Raw genomic sequence first — 20,455 nt, 5'->3', positions numbered from 1 at the left:
GTTCACTTTTTATTGAACCATTTGATGTTTGAGGATTTGATTATATGGGGCCTTTCCCTTCCTCCAATGTGTATACACATATTTTGGTTGTTGTTGATTATGTTACTAAGTGGGTACAAGCTATTCCAACTAATAGTGCTGATCATAACACCTCCATTAAAATGCTTAAAGAAGTTATTTTCCCGAGGTTTGGACTCCCTAGATATTTGATGAGTGATGGTGGTTCACACTTTATTCAAGGTGGTTTCCATAAATTGCTTGCTAACTATGATGTTAACCATAGAATTTCATGTCCTTATCATCCTCAATCTATTGGTCAAGTGAAATTAAGTAATAGAGAAATAAAATTGATCTTGCAAAAGGTTGTTAATAGATCCAGGAAGAATTGGTCTAAGAAACTTTATGATGCATTATGGGCTTACAGAACTGCTTATAAAAACCCTATGGGTATGTCTCCGTATAAAATGGTATATGGAAAAGCATGTCACTCACCTCTTGAACTAGAACATAAAGCTTATTGGGCAATTAAAGAGATCATCTATGATTTCAAACTTTCCGGTGGAAAGAGGTTATTTGACATTAATTCACTTGATGAATGGAGAACCCATGCCTATGAGAATTCCAAGTTTTTTAAAGAAAAGGTTAAAAGATGGCATGGCAAAAGGATACAAAAGCGGGAATTCAATGTAGGTGACCATGTCTTGCTATAAAACTCTCATTTAAGACTTTTTGCAGGAAAACTTCTCTCTAAATGGGAAGGGCCTTACATTATCAAGGAAGTTTATCGTTCCGGTGCCATCAAAATCAACAATGTTGAGGTCAATAACCCAAAGGTGGTATACGAGCAAAAAATCAAACATTATATCTCAGGTGCTCCCATAAATGTTGAAACCAATATTGCTAATACCATAACACCGGAGGAGTACATAAAGAAAACCTACCGGAACACGCCAGAAACCTAAAAAGGAATAGGTATGTGATACGGTAAGTAAACCGACTCCAAAAGTCTTCTAAAGGCAATTTTACTCCGTTTTGGAATATTTAAAAAATTAGAAAAATAAAAAGTAGCCCGAATAGTGCACGAGGAGGCAACAAGCCGTGGCGGCGTGCCCTACCCCCTGGGTGCGCCTTCGAGGCTTGTGGCCACCTCGTGTGCCCTCCGGACTCCGTTTTCTGGCAGAATACTTCTTACAGTTAGGAAAAAATCATTATATAATCTCCCGAAGGTTTTGACTATTGTACCATGGCAATATCCTCTGTTCTTGTTTCTAGCTATTTCTGCAGCAAATTTAGAGCAAGATGTCTTTGCAAGAGTCGGTCGGGGAGAGTCATGTCTCCCACTTGAGACCAGACCCAAGAGCATACGGCAAAGCTGATCACTTTGGGTGGTCAACAGAGGAAGAGATGGAGGCCGACCTGAAAAGAGTGGATGCCATGGAGGAGGATCAAGAAGTCACCTCTCGCCCTCAACCAGGAGCCATGCTCGAGGAACTCCAGAGCTCAGCAATACCGGATTCGGTCATACCTCCCAATGCTAAATTTCTCTCTTATAATAACTTGAAAAAGCGTGTTGCTTTCTCCCCTGCAGCCAATATGCATCCATGGGAGGACAGTGCCCTAACTGTCATAGGCAAACTCCGCAACGAAATAATGGATCTCAAGCAGCAAATCAATAGGCTTGAGGAGGAGAATCGCATCTTGAAAGGCATCATCGCCAAGAATATCACACCATCACCTCCGAAGAAGGAGAGTTGAGTACACGGGTATGGGCACTCCCCTTGGCTTGTGCCAAGCTTGGGGTAGGTGCCCCGGTATCGTATCACCATCATATCTTTACTTTTATCTTTTTTCTTAGTTCAATCCTTTTGGTTATATCTTGATCTAGTAGAATAAGAGTTTTAGTATGATCTAGTTTTTGGGTTTTGCTTTGAGGTCCCTCTGTGTAATCGGGTGTGAGAGTTATGTAATAAAGAGTATTTTTGAGTAAGGGCTTTGCTTTCCCGTTTTGATCTTGGAAAGGAAAAAATTGAATAAAAGAGTATATAATAATCTTATGGAGAGTGATGACTTCACATATAAGAAGTATGAGAATTGAAACTTGTTGTGGGTTGACAAACATAGTGTTGGTCATTGTCGCAATTAAAAGGAAGTAATAAAGAAAGAGAGGTTCACATATAAATATACAATCTTGGACATCTTTTATGATTGTAAGCACTCATTAAAATATTATATGCTAAGAAGTTGATGTTGGACAAGGAAGACAACATAATGAGTTATGTTTGCTTATTTTCGAATAGAAGTTATATTGGCATGGATCCTCTAACAGGTGACGCTTGCTTCCACCTCATACTAGCCAAAACTTCCGCACCAAGTAGAGATACTACTTCTGCATCCAAACACCATCAACACAGTTTTGCCATGAGAGTCCACTATACCCACGTATGGATTGGGTAAGATCCTTCAAGTAAGTTGTCATCGGTGCAAGCAATAAAAATTGCTCTTTAAATATGTATGATCTATTAATGCGGGGAAAATGAACTTTATACGAACTTGTGATGGGGAAGAACTAAAAGTGACGGACTGCATAATAAGGTTTTCTATCACAAGTGGCAATATAAAGTGGCGTTCCGTTGCATTAAGATTTTGTGCATCCAACCAAAAAGTGCATGACAACCTCTACTTCCCTCTGCGAAGGGCCTATCTTTTACTTTTTAGTACTTACCTTTATGCAAGAGCCATGGTGATCTTCACTATTTCCTATATTTCGCCTTTTTCTTTTGGCAAGCTTCATGTGTTGGGGAAAGATCTAGACACATATATCTACTCGGATGTAGGTGATCATGAGTTATTATTGCTGACATTACCCTTGAGGTAAAAGGTTGGGAGGCAAAGTTATAAGCCCCTATCTTTCTCTGTGTCCGATTGAAGCTTTGATCTCATAAGTATCTCGTGAGTGTTAGCAATTGTGGAAGACGAAAAGATGATTGAGTATATGGACTTGCTAGACAAGCTCGTATATTGACTCTTTTTATGATAAATTGCAATTGCTTCAATGACCGAGATCATAGTTTGTTGGTTTTCAATAAAGTTTTTAGTTCATACTTTACCTTGGGAACGAATTGTCACTTTAGCATGAGAAGTTATATAACAATGTACATTGTTGTTCTAAAGATGATCATGATGCCCTCATGTCCGTATTTTATTTTATCGACACCTCTATCTCTAAAAATGTGGACATGATTATCGATCTCGGCTTTCGCTTGAGGACAAGCGAGGTCTAAGCTTGGGGGAGTTGATACGTCCATTTTGCATCATGTTTTTATATCAATATTTATTGCATTATGGACTGTTATTTTCACATTAAGGTACAATTTATGCCTTTTGTCTGTTATTTTACGAGATTTACATGAAGAGGGAGAATGCCGGCAGTTGGAATTCTGGACTGGAAAGGAGCAAATTTGAGAGACCTATTTTGCACAACTCCAAAAGCCCTAAAAATTTATGGAGAATTATTTTGGAATATATAAAAAATATTGGGCGAATAAAATAGCAGAGGGGATCCACTAGGTGGCCACAAGCCTGCGGGCGCGCCCTAGCCCCCAGGGAGCACCCCTGATGGCTTGTGTCTGTGTCAGTTTTTCCCGAAGAGGAAGGGATGATGCAACATAGCTACGGTAGGTATTTCCCTCAGTTATGAAACCAAGGTTATCGAACCAGTAGGAGAACCAAGCAACATAGTAAACGGTACATGCACACAAAGAACAAATACTTGCAACCAGACGCGTAAGATGGGGTTGTCAATCCCTGTCGGGTAAAAGATGGTAAAGAGATAGATTGGTAGATGCAAATAAAATAACGGCAAATAAAATTCAGCAGGGTATTTTTGGGTTTTTGGTAATATAGATATGAAAATAAAAGATGCAAATAAATAGAAAGGCAAATAGCAATATAGATCTAAAAATATATGATGAGAAAATAGACCCGGGGGCTGTAGATTTCACTAGTGGCTTCTCTCGAGAAAATAGCATGTAGTGGGTAAACAAATTACTATTGGGCAATTGATAGAACATCGAATAATTATGAGGATATGCAGGCAATGATCATTACATAGGCATCACGTCCAAGATTAGTAGACCGACTCTGCCTGCATCTACTACTATTACTCCACACATCGACCGCTATCTAGCATGCATCTAGTGTATTAAGTTCATGGAGAAATGAAGTAATGCAATAAGAACGATGACATGATGTAGACAAGATCTATTCATGTAGGAATAGACCCCATCTTGTTATCCTTAATAGCAACGATACATACGTGTCTTGTTGTCCCTTATGTCACTAGGAAAGAATACCATACGATCGAACCCATCACAAAGCACCTCTTCCCATGGCAAGAAAAAATGATCTAGTCGGCCTAACAAAACCAAAGATTCGAAGAAGAAATACGAGGCTATAAGTAATCATGCATATAAGAGATCAAAGAAACTCAAATAACTTTCATGGATATATAGATCTGATCATAAACTCAAAGTTCATTAGATCCCAACAAACACACTACAAAAAAGAGTTACATCAAATAGATCACCAAGAGACCATTGTATTGAGAATCAAAAACAGAGAAGAAGCCATCTAGCTACTGCCTACGGATAGGGAGGTCTACAGTGAACTACTCACGCATCATCGGAGAGGCACCAATGAGGATGATGAACCCCTCCATGATGGTGTCAAGATTGGATCTGGTGGTTCTCGAACTTGCGGCAGCTGGAATTGTGTTTCGTCGACTCCCCTAGGGTCTTTGGAATGTTGCACTACTGGAAGCAGGGATTTTGCCGTCTGCCAGTTCTTTGCCGTCTGCTTGCAGACGGCAAAGAAGGTCTTTGCCATCAGCTACCAAACAACAGACGGCAAAAGAGTTAGCAGACGGCAAAGAAGGTCTTTGTCATCTGTTATTTCTTTGTCGTCTGCTGGCAGATGGCAAAGAATCTTTGCCATCTGCCAGCGGATGGTAAAGAAGTGCCAGCGGACGGCAAAGAGGGGGGCTATCTTCGGATCTGACCAGTGGATCTCATTTTCCCCCGATGGGCCGAAAGAAGCGCATCCCCCCACCAAACCCTACTCCGCCCCCACATCCGCCTGCCGGCGCCCTCCTCCGCCTCGCCGATGCGCTGGGGTCGCCGCTCCTCCTCCGCGCCCACGGCACCGTCCACTCCCACGCCGCCGCCGTCCTCACCGACCCCGACCAGCTCCGGGCCGAGCTTCGCAACCGCGCCTCTGCTCTCCTCCGGCCGGCGCGCCACCGCGCCTCGTCTCCTCCAGCCGGAAGGGTACCCAACGCCGCCACCCCCCCGCCCTCCACCCATCCACACACCCGGCTCTCCCGGCTCGGCGCGCGCCACCGTGACCTGCGGGAGGCCTGAGCTCGAGCTCGCGGGCGACGACGACGCACCGCACAGGGTCCCTCCCTACTTCTCCCCATCGATTCCTCTCTCCTTTGCTCCTTCCTTCTGTCCCCCATTCCAATAGACTTATTTTTGCTTTGATTTAGATCAGCAGGAGCTCTCCCCCTCTCCAGATCCATGCACGGCGACGACCAGGACCCCACGCTCAAGCCCCACGAGCTGGACGAGGTCGACAACGAGGTCATCTGCCCTGCCCACCATGATTTCCCATAGAACAAGAAGGTCGACCCTCTCGCTCTATTTTCTTTTCTTTCCAAATGACTGCCGCCGTGCTCTTGGATAATTCTCTAGGGGCTCTCAAATTTTCTTGGACTGAACCTGATGCAAAAAACGTGGCCACTTTGTTTCCTGATACTCGCAGGTTACAGCCATCGATAGACTAGCATCACTGGCTATTTTGTTTCTCTTCTCTCACCGTGTGAGCACTAGCAGTGTAGAATTTGTGAGAGCTGCTACTTAGTTAAGCAACTACTAGTTTAATAAGTAAATGTCCATGAGATGCTCCTGTTGGTTCCTTTGATTTTTGTTGTTTATGGATGGAAAGTAATTCATTCATCTCACTAAATCGATTGGGAAAGAGTTGATTGTTTGTTAACTAGGCTTGCTATTACACTGCTTCTCTGTTATATAATATGTGCAAACTTTCTATTTGTTATGTGGTGAAAATAGCCATCGTATTTATTTCCACACAATCAAGTTGACGAAAATTATGCCACGTGAATTTTCATGCTATTGTACCAAGATGAGGGTGCTGCTTGTTGCCATGGAATGCTTAGTTTGATCCCACTTGTTATCAGCAAATAAATATACGTGTTTTATTTTTGTACGTTTTGTTATGAAAGACAAGTCCCTTTGGAAGAAAAAGACTACTTGGAAGGAAAATGGGAAGCCGACTATGTATTCTCGGTTATTGGTAAAATCAAAATCTGGTACAACTCATGCTTGATTGTTACTGGGTAAATGCCAAGCTGCTTATACAATCGATGATACTATTTTTTATATGCGTAACTAGAAGTAGCTGACATCCTTGTACTTCATCCGCTTATATAATTGATGCACATACAAGTAGGCTCCTGATCTTTTCTCAATTTAATATATATCACAATTTGATGATGAATTCCTTGTTTCCAGTACATGTCACCAAGTTCAGGATATTACGTAGTAAATGCCTCCGCCTGACAAGATGTAAAAATAAACCTTTTCCCGCCCTTTACTCTGTTTTATTTGTTTATAATGGAAACTAGTGCAGAGTTAGATACGTATAGTGCTTGAAGATTTGCCCTCTTAAGTCCTCTTAAAATAGTTTGGCCATAGTTTGTATCTACACGTGCCTTGAGCATCCATATTTTGCCCAGCTGATATATTTTTGTTATTATCAGATTCAGACTCAGCTATTTTTTTTCTTTTTTGTTCCTACAAGATGTTCAGCTTAGCTTTAAATACAGTAAATTTGGATACTGGAAATGTTATATGACTCTGTTCTCCATGCCAGCATTATCCATGTTGCTCTTGACATTCATGCTTTATGAACAAGTAGAACACACCTGACAAGACAACTGTCAATGAATGCTATGAGGTTTAGGAGAGACTTTGTGGATGTTTTTGCCTGTTACCACGTGTTGGCCACTAGAACAAGTAGACATTTTAGATGGCCCTTTTTTGTCTGTACGTTGTGTATGTCATCTGTTAGAACTGGGATTGTTTTTGGTTTTGGCCTTGATAATACTAACTCTACCCTTTAGTTGAATCAGTTTCAAGGCCGCCCTTTTGCTCTCCACAATTCAGCCCTCTATTTTCCTGTTTGAAAAAGATGTGCTTATGTCATTGTGTTTGTTGAACTGTACAACATAACAACAGTGGAGTGACTTGCAGGTGCCTCATGTGGATTTTATGGCTTAAGCCAAGAGGAGAAAGAAAGGGCTCTGCATATGAAAAGATACCAACATTATTGTTTCCATGAAATTGGTAATATATGTGGCATGTGTTTGTTTATCTTTTCTGCAAGAGCAACTTGTGTCCTGAGACCTTCTAGTGGTACTGAGACCCATAAAAGAATTGTCTTCTTGCATGATCACTTACTGAAAATAGGGACAATCAGCTTTACTTCTGAGTACTTAGAAGTAGTTAAGTTATCTAAGTTATTATGGGTACTGTTACAATGTGCTTGTATTGAACCATCTATCCAAGTTTATTACTAACTCTATATGTGCTTCTCTGCACCTATGCTTGCCTGTATATCTATTTGCTTTATGGACATGACTCTTGTGTTTGTTTGCTTGTTGTACTGTGATAATTGCAATGCTTATTTAGCGACAAAATTTGCTCTTAATGTACTGTTGCAGGATCAGGATATCTCTCAAAATTTAGTACTTTCTGGTGTTGACTCTTAGTGTTTTTGTTATACAGGTTGGAAGAAAAGAAGAAGATCCAGAGAAGATCTTAGTAATAAGATAGTTTTTAGGAAAATAGATATTTAGTTTTAGGTCATTTCTTCTAATTTCAGATATGGAATGCTTGTCTTTAGTTTTTGTTTTGACTTTGTGAAACTTGCTAACTATGGATGAAACTGTGTAATATTGATGAAACTATGTATATGTATGGATGAAACTTGCTACTATTGGTAACATGTGTTGGATATGCTATATTGGTACTATGTATGGATGAAACTTGTTACTATGTATATATATGTGTGTTTGATTTTCTGTGAAAATGAATGGGTATAAGAAGAAACAGAATTAATGCCTATTTGGTCTCTTTGCCATATGCCAGCAGATGGCAAAGAGCCTGCAGTCTTTGCCGTCTGCTGGCAGACGGCAAAGACTGCAGGCTCTTTGCCGTCCGCTGCAGACGGCAAAGGCCCTTTGCCGTCAGCCGCCCGGAAGCAGACGGCAAAGTAGCTCTTTTCCGAACCTTACTTTGCCGGAGCCTTTTGCCGTCCGCGGCTGACGGCAAAGGCCTTTGCCGTCCGCCGTTCATGCCTTTGCCGTCCGCCGTGGCAGTCGGCAAAATAGCTGATTCCTGTAGTGTTGGGGTATTTATAGAGCAAGGAGGCGGTGCGTGATACGTCTCGAACGTATCTATAATTTTTTATTGTCCCATGCTATTATATTATCTATTTTGGATGTTTTATATGCATTAATATGCTATCTTATATTATATTTGGGACTAACTTATTACCCTAGAGCCCAGTGCCAGTTTCTGTTTTTTCCTTGTTTTTGAGCTTCGCAAAAAAGGAATACTAGACGGAGTTCAAACGGAATAAAACTTCACGATGATTTTTCTTGGACCAGAAGACACCCAGGGGACTTGGAGTGCAAGTTAGAAGAGCCACGAGGTGGCGCCAAGGGTGGAGGGCGCGCCCCTACCTTGGGGGCCCCTCGGTGACTTCTTGACCTAGCTCATCCTCCTATATATTCACATATATTCCAGAACCACCAGAGGCACCCACGAAAACACTTTTCCACCGCGGCAACCTTCTATTCCCGTGAGATCCCATCTTGGGGCCTTTTCCGGCGTCCTGCCGGAGGGGGATTCGATCACGGAGGGCATATACATCAACTCTATTACCCTTCTGATGAAGCGTGAGTAGTTTACCACAGACCTACAGGTCCATATAGCTAGTATCTAGATGGCTTCTTCTCTCTCTTTGATTATCAGTACCATGCTCTCCTCGATGTTCTTGGAGATCTATCCGATGTAATCTTCTTTTGCGGTGTGTTTGTCGAGATCCGATGAATTGTGGATTTATGATAAGCTTCTCTACGAATATTATTTGAATCTTCTGTGAATTCTTATATGCATGATGTGATATCTTTGTATTTCTCTTCGAATTATAGGTTTGGTTTGGCCAACTAGATTGGTTTTTCTTGCAATGGGAGAGGTGCTTAGCTTTGGGTTCAATCTTGCGTGATTTCACCCAGTGACAAAGTAGGGGTAGCGAGACACATATTGAATTGTTGCCATCGAGGATAAAAAGATCGGGTTTTCATCATATTGCATGAGTTTATTCCTCTACATCATGTCATCTTACTTAAAGAGTTACTCCGTTCTTTATGAACTTAATACTCTAGATGCATGCTGGATAGCGGTCGATGTGTGGGGTAATAGTAGTAGATGTAGGCAGGAGTCGGTCTACTTGACATGGACGTGATGCCTATATTACATAATCATTTCCTTGGATATAGTCATAACTTTGCGCTTTTCTATCAATTGCTCGACAGTAATTTTTTCACCCACCGTATTATTTTCCTTCATGAGAGAAGCCTCTAGTGGAACCTATGGCCCCCGGGTCTATTTTCCATCATATTAGTTTCTGATCTACTATTTTGCAATCTTTTATTTTCAGATCTATAAACCAAAAAACCCAAAAATATTTACTTTATCTTTTATTTAGTTTTATCTATCTCTACCAGATCTCACCTTTGCAAGTGACCGTGAAGGGATTGACAACCCCTTTATCGTGTTGGGTGCAAGTGGTTGATTGTTTGTGTAGGTATTGGTTATTTGTGCGTTCTTATCCTACTGGATTGATACCTTGGTTCTTAACTTAGGGAAATAATTATCTCTACTGTGCTGCATCACCCTTTCCTCTTCAAGGGAAAAACCAACACAAGCTCAAGAAGTAGCAGGAAGAATTTCTGGCGCCGTTCCCGGGGAGATCTATGCCAAGTCAAGAATAGTCTCCTGTCAACTTACCAATTTTTGGTAACGTTGCCGAGGAGATCTACATCAAGCCTACCAAGTATCCATCATAAAACTCTCATATCTTGCATTACATTATTCACCATTTGCCTCTCGTTTTCCTCTCCCCCACTTCTAAAACGTTTTTCGAAAATATTTGCCTTTTTATTCGCCCTTCTTACGTTCGTCTTTTTTGTTTTCCTTTTTGCTCATTTGCTATCTTTGTTTGTGTTGCTATGTGCCCTCTATTTGCTTGCATCTTTTCTTGCTAAAAATCTAAGTTTATGGATCCGCATCCACTTGCTAATCTTTTTAAGAGATCCAATTATGATGAACCAATTGCTCGTGAGTTTTGTGCACTAGATTATCATTATGAAGTTTTGCTTGAAATTTCATGAATCTAAAAATTGTGATGAAGAAATTTATGAAGTGATTCACGGTAGTTCCTTGAATAAAAAGCATGGTTGCAATGGTTTTACTATATATTCTATTGATGTCAATTGTGATAATAATATGCAAAACCCTAAGCTTGGGGATGCTAGTTTTGCTATGTCCACTACTTATTGCAATGATCATGATTGGGGTGATTCTTCTTATGATCTTGAAATTTTATTTAAGCCTCATGATGAATATGTTTGCAATAATATTGAAAGTGGTTTTGGAAGAGTGTCAACTTTAGGTAATAATGATCCCACCACTTTGGAGTATGATCAATATTATGAATTTTTTGATAAAGTGGGTTTGGACAGGTCATGACTTTATTTTATGATAATCCCACTATTTTGGAAGAGTGTAAACTTTGCATGCATGTGGATCATGAAGAGAATATTTTATGTGATAGCTATATTGTTGAATTTGATTATGATCCTACATGTAATTATTATGAGAGAGGAAAATATGGTTGTGGAAATCTTCATGCTACTAAATTACCTCTCGTTATGTTTCTTTCTTGTTCTTTTGCATATGCTAGTTTTTGCTTGCCTTGATAATTTGTTTGCCTATAAGATTCCTATGCATAGGAAGTATGTTAGACTTAGATGTGTTTTTACATGCTATATGATGCTCTCTTTAAGCTTCAATTCTTGTCTTTCATGTGAGCATCATTAAAAATATCAACGCCTAGCTAAAACGCTTTAAAGAAAAGCGCTTGTTGGGAGATGCTACTTCTTGAGCTTGCATTGGTTTTTCTCTTGAAGAGGAAAGGGTGATGCAGCAAAGTAGAGATAAGTATTTCCCTTGATGTCTACTACTATGGCACCCCGGCTCAGAGAAACCGGAACGCCCCGTATTCCAGCCCAGAGATCGAGAAGTCTTCTGGAATACGGCACTGCTTAGCATAGAACAAACCAGATCTTCATTACAATCTATATGGGTACAAAGGGGGTTACATCGGCATGGCAAAACTACGCCTGCCACGGTTGCTCCATGCAAGCAGCAGAACAACATGACGCAGCGGAATGACTACTCGCGGCGGAAAAGCGACGACGGTGGTGAACTCCACTCCGCAGAGACTCTGGCTGGAATGCTTATCCTAGCTCGCAAACAAGGAATCCACGGCAAACAAGCAATCATATCCGGCATGACCTGCAAACTGGCATGACACGCCAGGTCAGTACATTGAATGTACTTGCAAGCTCACAGCAACCAAAGCAATCAAGACAAACAATAGCATGGAAATTACAAGTTAACAAGGACTAACATGATATTATCAGATCAACCATAGCATGGGCAAGATGATACAGCTAGAACAATACGAGCATGGCATAAATATATGAATATGATAATACTAGCATGCAACATGATGAAACTATCATGCACCAACTTACTCTGCTCGGGTTACATCGTAACCATCACCTGCATCACTTACCAACATGGGCATCACACGATCATCTCAGGATCCAATAAAGTTTGGTATTAACAACATCATAGTAATCATTTATGACCACAAGGAGCTTGACCTTTACCCTTGACTCTCGCATAACATCCCAAATATCCAACAAGTTAGTATTCCTAATACCACAATGATCCTCTCTTGATCACATAAATATCAACCAACTTATTTCATCATCGAACCAGGGTTGTTATTAATCAAATTATTATTACTGTTGACCCACAGTGTGACCGACACGAACTGGGCCCTTATCCGCGGGCGCAGCTATCGATTGATTTAGCACACACACTCTACAGAGGTTAGCACACTGTACCCACACCACGGAACCCTGGCCTCGCACTCCCATTCGGGTGGACCAAAGCGTTCCGACAAAACCGTCCTACTGCCATGCCACCCCCCGGCCACTCCGACCAACTCCCCTTTGGGCTAAGTCCTGGGTGGCCCCGTGCCTACCAAAGGCAGCAACGGCCACCGTCGTGGCAAAACGGTCCCAAATGGGGACAAGGATCCATACTCAACAACGGGCACACAAGGCTTATGCCGTCCTACCTGGCCAAGGTAGCGCCCGCGCATAAGCTTCCCTCGCGGGAGGCACCGGTGAGAGGCATGACAATATACCCCAGTTAGGACACCCCCCATAGGGTAAGCGTGGTTGCACTGGTCAGATCGATATGGTGGCACCATGACTCAGCCAACAGTTGTTCAAGTTCAATTTAATCCGGTTAAACTTGAATGCAATGTGCTAAGCCATGATAAAATAACATGATGCAACTACAATGCATGAACATGATATCTAACGTAAGCATGGGGGTGCATCATAATCCACGAGCATAACAACAACATTTAATCATTTATCCAGATGAGCATGGCATACTGACGAGCATGAATATCACCACTAGAACAGTACTCATAGCATAACATGACCACTAACATCAACAATAAATATCATGCAATAACATAAGGATAAACTACCATGCAAGCATTTAACCAACTGGATGCAAAGAAACATGCATAACGGCGATACTCGAAACAGATGATAGTCATGCACCGAAGACCATCACCAACATGTACTACTACCAAACATGGTCCATAAGAAAGTAATACTAGCATGAACTGCATAGTAACAGAGTGCAAGAAAACATAGCATGACGGTAAACACCAATCCATAAGCATAAAGATTCAAGTTGGAACCCAATGCTTCTGCATGGCTATCATGCAAATGGTGGTTGTGGCTTGCCTGGGGATGAAAAAGGCTCCGGGGAGAAGTGTGGAACGATCGCGGAAAGAATCGCCGGAAAGGGTACTCTCTCGGAGGGGGCTTATTTGGAGTTGTGGATACAAAGTTGTGAAGAGTTGAAGTCCAGGGACCAATATGTAAAAATATTTCTACAAACAGACCCCCGAGTGGATAAGGCAGAAACGATTTTGATAAAAATATGCTTTTTAGAGGGGAAAGCGCATTCCTCGCCTTAGCCGCAAGGAAATACGCCTTCGGAAAGGGAAAACGCATTCTCGCGAATGCGCTTCCACTTATCCACGTCAGCGTGGGCGGGGTCAACGCGGGGCCGGCTCCTGGCTCGCTTACAGGTGGGTCCCGCAGCGCTCTCTCTCTCCTCCCGCTGGTCTCCTCCTTCCTCCTGACAGAAGCAGGGGAGAGGCGAGGCGCCACGGACGCGTGTGCTCGCGGCCAAGCTCGAACGGCGACGAGGGGGAAGTGGACGAGGGTCACGGAGATGAGACCGAGCTCGAGGACAAGGGAGGAAGAAGCCACAGCGCCATTAATGCCTTGTCGGCACTATGCGTCCGTGGGCGAATGGCGACGAGCGCTAGCGAGGAGGCTTCGGGAGGGGGAGAGATGTCCAGGGGGATGGCGACGACGCGTGCTAGCTGTTGGACACGATGAGGCGCGCGAGTACGACGAACCAAGGAGGGGCCCGAGCAAAACGTCCCTCAGCTCGCGTCCATGGCGTGCTAGGGCGGTGGTCACCGCGCGGGCTGGCAAGGAGAAGAGGCCAAGGGCTGTCGTGAGATGTGTAGCGACAAGTCCCTGCGTAGTAGAGGCCAAGGGAGGTGATGGATCACATAGAAGCGTAGGGAGCAGAGGGGAGCAAGCTCGACAAGGTTGTTGTATCAAATTTGGACGAGTACTGCTGATCAACAGGGAGATGATTGGGTCAAACAGAGTTGTCTGGGGTGTTTGACTATGGAAGGACTACGGTCCTGGAAATTATGGTGGGATTTGGACCAATATTTGATATAGTTGCTTCACAACTGCCTAAATTGGTCCAGAATAGAAATCAATATGACGCACTCAAATGGTGAAGCCACTTGAGCTGAAATTTGGCATGCCAGGATGATTTGGGCATATGAGAGTGCCATACAATTTCATACCATATAAAGTTTTTCTTGAACGTTGCCGAGGGTGATCCCTGGCTTCGGAAGATTGAAAGGGTGTGTACTGGTTAGACGTGTTTCTTCCAAAACACCGTAAACGGAACTAGTCCCTGTGACTACTGAAATCCGTTGGCTGTGGTTAAGTACAAACTCTGCAGAGTAAATTCCTTCCAAGTCATCGTATCCATGATCAAGTAGTGAAGTCAGTATATCCCTATCTATGCGCGTAGAAAACTTGTCCCCGGTGAACAAGCTCAAGTGGTAAACCCAGTTTAATTATTATTACTGTGGATGGACTAACCTTATATTTGTCTCGTACTTGTAATAATTTATAAATCCCGAGCTACTGAATTATTGAGCTACAATATAAGCCCTTTATGTGATGTCGCTCAGACGTCCGACTGTGGCGTGTTTTTGTTTCCTACTTTAAATATAAGCCCTTTATGTGATGTCGCTCAGACGTCCGACTGTGGCACGCATTGCCTTTATTTTCTGTTATAAGCCCTTTATGTGGTGTCGCCCCGACGCCCGACTGCGGCATTATTATTCTTGCAGTTTCCTCTCAAGGAGTCATTCAGACCCTCGTTTGGCACCAGTATTATTATTCTTGCAGTTTCCTCTCGAGGAGTCATTCATACCCTCGTTTGGTACCAGTATTATTATTCTTGCAGCTTCCTCTCGAGGAGTCATTCAGACCCTCGTTTGGTACCAGTATTATTATTCTTGCAGTTTCCTCTCGAGGAGTCATTCAGACCCTCGTTTGGCACCAGTATTACTATTCTTGCGGTTTCCTCTCGAGGAGTCATTCAGACCCTCGTTTGGCACCCAGTATTTATTACCTCTATGCCTGAACGCACTGGTTAATTTGTTCATATGCTTCATGTTTACATTTGTTATATCTTATGTCCGAACTGTCTTGCGAGTACTTTCATAGTACTCACCTGGCTTGTTGATTTGGCCAGATGTTGACGAAGGCGATCTCTTGGATGAAGAGTTTGATAGCGCGTCCGACGCCTAGAGGAGTCCCAGTCAGTCCTGCGCGATCCCGGATATTGGTCACTTGTATTATATACGCTTCCACCACCCGTAATAAGTCTCCTCGAGCCCCTCTCCGACGCTCGAAGAGCTGTAGTCTTCAGGAGTCATATCACTCGCTTCACGGTGATATTTCCGCCTCCGTTATTATCGTGAGTTAGTAGTTATGCCACCCTATTCGCCGTCTTGTTCTATCGGCGTGCATGTAATAAATTGTTGGGCAGTCTCCGCTCAACCTTGTATTATATTCGGTACTCCTGGTATTTTTCTTCTGTGACCAAGATATTGTCTACCAGTGAGAAGGAATTCTTCCTTACTGGTCCATAAAAGGGACTGGTCTCTCAATAATTATTTTATTGAAAAACCGGTCGTGACAATAGTTGCTCGTGCCATGCTTGATTAGCTATGAGTTATAATGGTTTACCTTGCGTGCCAACATGCTATCAAAATGGCTGTGATGTGGTATAGTGGGGTGGTATCCTCCTTTGAATGATTTAAGTGACTCGACTTGGCACATGTTCACACATGTAGTTGAAACAAATCAACATAGCCTTCACTATATTTATGTTCATGGTGGATTATATCCTACTCATGCTTGCATCCAATGTCTATTAATTTTAATGCATGTTCATGACTGTTGTCGCTCTCTAGTTGGTCGCTTCCCAGTCTTTTGCTAGCCTTCACTTGTACTAAGCGGGAATACTGCTTGTGCATCCAATCCCTTAAACCTCAAAGTTATTCTTTATGAGTGCACCATACCTTCCTATATGCGGTATCTACCTGCCGTTCCAAGTAAATTTGTATGTGCCAAACTCTAAACCTTCAAATAAACATTCTGTTTTGTATGCTCGAATAGCTCATATATCAACTAGGGCTGTACGTATCTTCCATGCTAGGTGGGTTATTCTCAAGAGGAGTGGACTCCGCTCCTCATTCATGAGAAAATGGCTGGTCTCCGGGATGCCCAGTCCCATGCTTTATGCAAACTAAATCAAAATAATTGCAAACAAAACCCCATGGGACTGTTGCTAGTTGGAGACACTCGTTGTTTTGAGCAAGTCATGGATTGATGCTTGTTGGTGGAGGGGGAGTATAAACTTTACCATTCTGTTTGGGAACCGCCTATAATGTGTGTAGCATGGAAGATATCGCCATCTCTTAGTTGTTATGTTGACAATAAAAGTATGCCACTCAAAATATTATTTATCTCTATTTCAAAATTGAGCTCTGGCACCTCTACAAATCCCTGCTTCCCTCTGCGAAGGGCCTATCTATTTACTTTTATGTTGAGTCATCACCCTCTTATTAAAAAGCACTAGCTGGAGAGCGCAGCTGTCATTTGCATTCATTACTATTAATTTATATTGGGTATGACTGGATCTCTTTTACCATGAATTACAATGTCTAGTCAGTCCTTGATCTTTAAAGGTGCTCTGCATTTATGTTTTGCGGTCTCAGAAAGGGCTAGCGAGATACCATCTTGTTATATCATATCATGATTGTTTTGAGAAAGTGTTGTCATCCGAGATTTATTATTATGACTCGCTAGTTGATTATGCTATTGATATGAGTAAACATGAGACCTAAGAGTTATTGCAAATGTGCTTAGTCATAATCTTTGCTGAAAACTTGAATGCTGGCTTTACATATTTACAACAACAAGAGCAAACAGAGTTTGTAAAAGTTTTTCTTTATCACTTTCAGTTTATTAACTGAATTGCTTGAGGACAAGCAAAGGTTTAAGCTTGGGGGAGTTGATACGTCTCCGTCGTATCTACTTTTCCAAACACTTTTGCCCTTGTTTTGGACTCTAACTTGCATGATTTGAATGGAACTAACCCGGACTGACGCTGTTTTCAGCAGACTTTCCATGGTGTTATTTATGTGCAGAAACAAAAGTTCTCTGAATGACCTAAAACTCCACAGAACGTCTATTTGGAAATAATAAAAAATCCAAAAGATGAAGACCAGGGGGGCCACACCCTGTCCACGAGGGTGGGGGGCACGCCCTCCCCCCTAGGGCGCGCCCCCAACCTCGTGGGCCCCCTATAGCACCTCCGACCTCAACTCCAACTCTATATATTTGCTTTCGGGGAGAAAAAAACCAGAGAGAAGAATTCATCGCGTTTTACAACACGGAGCCACCGCCAAGCCCTAAAACTTCTCGGGAGGGCTGATCTGGAGTCCGTTCGGGGCTCCGGTGTGACACCCAAGTTTTTATTTGGATTTTTCAAAAGATTTTATTTAACTTGAAGGGAGGGATCTAAAGATTTTCTTCAAGAGAACTCTCACTCTCAAATATTTTTCTTTATGGCAAAAAGTTTTGTTTGGATCCACCCAAGATCTTCCTTTGGTCTTGGAGGTTCTTGCTTTTCATTGGACTCAAGACAAAATGTTTTTCATTTGAGAAAATAACCTTTGAAATATTTTTGAGAATGCACTATGGCTTTTGGAAAGTCCTTTGCCACTTTCAACTATTCCTTCTTGCCATGGCATAAGTGCAAATCCTCTCTCCTAACCTATCCCTCACCTCTGGATCATGATTTGCATCAAATCCAGCAAGTTGAACCCCCCCATGTATTTATTTCCATTCAAATTTCATTCAAATATTTTTCTGCCTTCTATTCTACCTCTTGGAGATTTACAAAGGAACCCCTTCTTCTGTTTTGATTTTTGGCCCCAAACTTCCTTCCCCTCCTAGTCCTTTGAACCCTCAACCTGGAACCATGAAGATCCACTGGTCTCCAGTTCAAAAATTTCAAACTACATCAACTGCAAGTTTGGACCAGATTTGCCAAATTTGGTGAAATTCATTCAAAACTTTCTCCAAAAATTCCAAGTAAATTCATGCAGCCCCTGGGTGCTTTGAGTGATCATCTCCCCAAGTTGCAGCTCCAGAAAAATTTACCTCTTTACCAAAACCTACCGTCGAACACCTGCAGTGCATGGTCATGTCAAGTTTCAGTTAACTTCAGAGTTCAGTCAGTGCTCACTGTCGTTTTCTTCAGAGACGGGCGTCGATCTCGCCAGTACCCTCGCGTCGCCTTGCTCCTCGTCCTCGCCCACTTGTTCCTGCACCGCACGAGTGCCTGGCATCTTGCGGGCGTCGGCGACGAGCAGCAGAAGGTGCGCCGCCCCGTGACCGACGCCGGCGGCGGCTTTGCGGACGCCAGCGGGAGACACGGCGCCGCCGACTCCACCCAGCGCCGCCCAAACCACCGGAGCCCGCCGCGTGGCCGTCCACTCCCCCGAATGCGCTGCCGCTCTCGTCGTGAACCGCAGGGCGCGGAGCACGCTCTCTGCCGCCGTTGAGCCCGTGCGGTCACCTCACCGTGAGCAGACGCCATTACGCCAGGGCCAGCTCTGTTTAGCTGCAAAACGAGTCCCGTAACATCCACTGATGCTGCCCGACCGCTCAAACCCTCTACCAACCCACTGCTCCGCTGTAATCGCTCGCCGGAGATTCTCCGTTCACGGCCACCCCGTCGATCTGCCTATAAATAGGGGCCCCGAGCTTCAACTCGAGCACCCACCAGCCCTACACTTCCCCTAGAGCACGCCTAGCCACTGGAAGAGCCCCGAGGAGGTCTCCTTCCTCGACTCCGGCCGCCGCGATCCGCCACGGGATCCAGCCCGATTTGCCCCCGTGTGTGCTCCGCAGCCCCCATTCTCTTGCCAGTAGCTTCTCCTTGCATCACCCGTTCTGACCCGCGCCTCAATTCGTACTTTGCAGCCTCCACCGGAGTTCCCCATCCTCACCCGAACCGCCGTCCGCCGGAGATAGTGTCGCCGTCGACGTGGTGCTCCCCGTTGGACGAGTCCACCACCCACCGACGCGGAAGAAGACACTGAAGCTCTTGGTACCCTCCGTTTCTCCTAACTCGCCGTGGTTTGACGCCGGCGTCCACCGCCGTCTTCGGGCGCCGGCGAACTTTCAAACCTGACATGCGGGCCCCGCATGTCAGCCTCTGTTTTATTTCCCCGAACCATTTTCTGTTGGCGCCTTCGGGCAAAATACGTTTTCCTCCTTGCGCTTGCGCATCCCCAGCCGAAGCGTTTTCTGTTTTCTCAGTTAAAACCCTGGAACTTTGCTGTTTCATTACAGAAAGGTCCCTGGACAGAAACCTTTATAACTTTTTAATAAAAAGGTATTTTTGAGTGATTCTTTTTCTGACATCCTTAAAATTTTGTCTAGTTTTTTATGGGATTTATTTGGAAAATGTTTGGCAAAGTTTCTGTGCATGTGTTGGTTTTCACGTTAGTACCCCGTTTCGTGATTGCCGTAGGTTCCGGGAGAGGGGACGGAGCCGCGAACTTCGCCGAGCTAGACTCCGACTTCTCCGAACCAGGCAAGCATGTTTGAACATTTGATATGGCAGATGTTTTGCATGTTCATGTGAAAGTTTGTGCGTGGCATGTGAGTGTCGATAAATACCTCGTTGCTTGTAAGGCAACGACCCGGTTGTTCCGAAGATGCGATGACCTCTGATGAGAGGTGGCCTAATCATGTAGTGACATGAAGGGCAGCAAGGTGGTACTGTTGTAGCATGCCAGCCTTGCGTCATCCGACTCTCTTTGACGTTAACGTGGTTGGAGCCACGTTATCGATCTTTTCCCGCATGTTCCAAAGTTGCGATGACCTCTGATGAGAGGTGGCCTAATCATGTGGTGACATGAAGGGCAGCAAGGTGGTACTGTTGTAGCATGCCAGCCTTATGTCATCCGACTTTTCCGACGTTAACATGGTTGGAGCCGTGTTATCGTCCCTTCCCCTTTCCGTGCTACCACATGTCTCATTGCCAGGATACGGTTTAGTAAGTTGGTAACCTCTTTCCGTGTACACACCAAACAGTGAGGCCGGGATGATGGTACCTTTGGCCCAGGATTAAAGCCAGTCATTCGGTCAGGGGGCATGGGTGTTTTCGGTTGGGACCGAGAGGGGGGGCACCCCCTTATAGCGCGCGTATAGAAATTTGATCCCATGCTACATGAGGTT

The 20,455-nt window shown here is 43.7% G+C and overlaps 1 long non-coding RNA gene across 1 annotated transcript; it reads left to right on the top strand.

Annotated features, from left to right (window-relative positions):
- Nucleotides 1-5,629: 5,629 nt before the first annotated feature.
- On the top strand, nucleotides 5,630-8,076 carry LOC109770641 (uncharacterized). Its single transcript, XR_002234655.4, has 3 exons — nucleotides 5,630-5,681; nucleotides 7,332-7,424; nucleotides 7,866-8,076. It is a non-coding gene; the product is annotated as an uncharacterized lncRNA (long non-coding RNA).
- The last annotated feature ends 12,379 nt before the right edge of the window (nucleotides 8,077-20,455 follow it).

Source organism: Aegilops tauschii, chromosome 3 (genome assembly GCF_002575655.3).
Source record: "Aegilops tauschii subsp. strangulata cultivar AL8/78 chromosome 3, Aet v6.0, whole genome shotgun sequence".
Lineage (NCBI taxonomy): Eukaryota > Viridiplantae > Streptophyta > Magnoliopsida > Poales > Poaceae > Aegilops > Aegilops tauschii.
The sequence above is the reverse complement of the archived record's forward strand: the minus strand, read 5'-3'. Positions and strand labels throughout refer to the sequence as shown.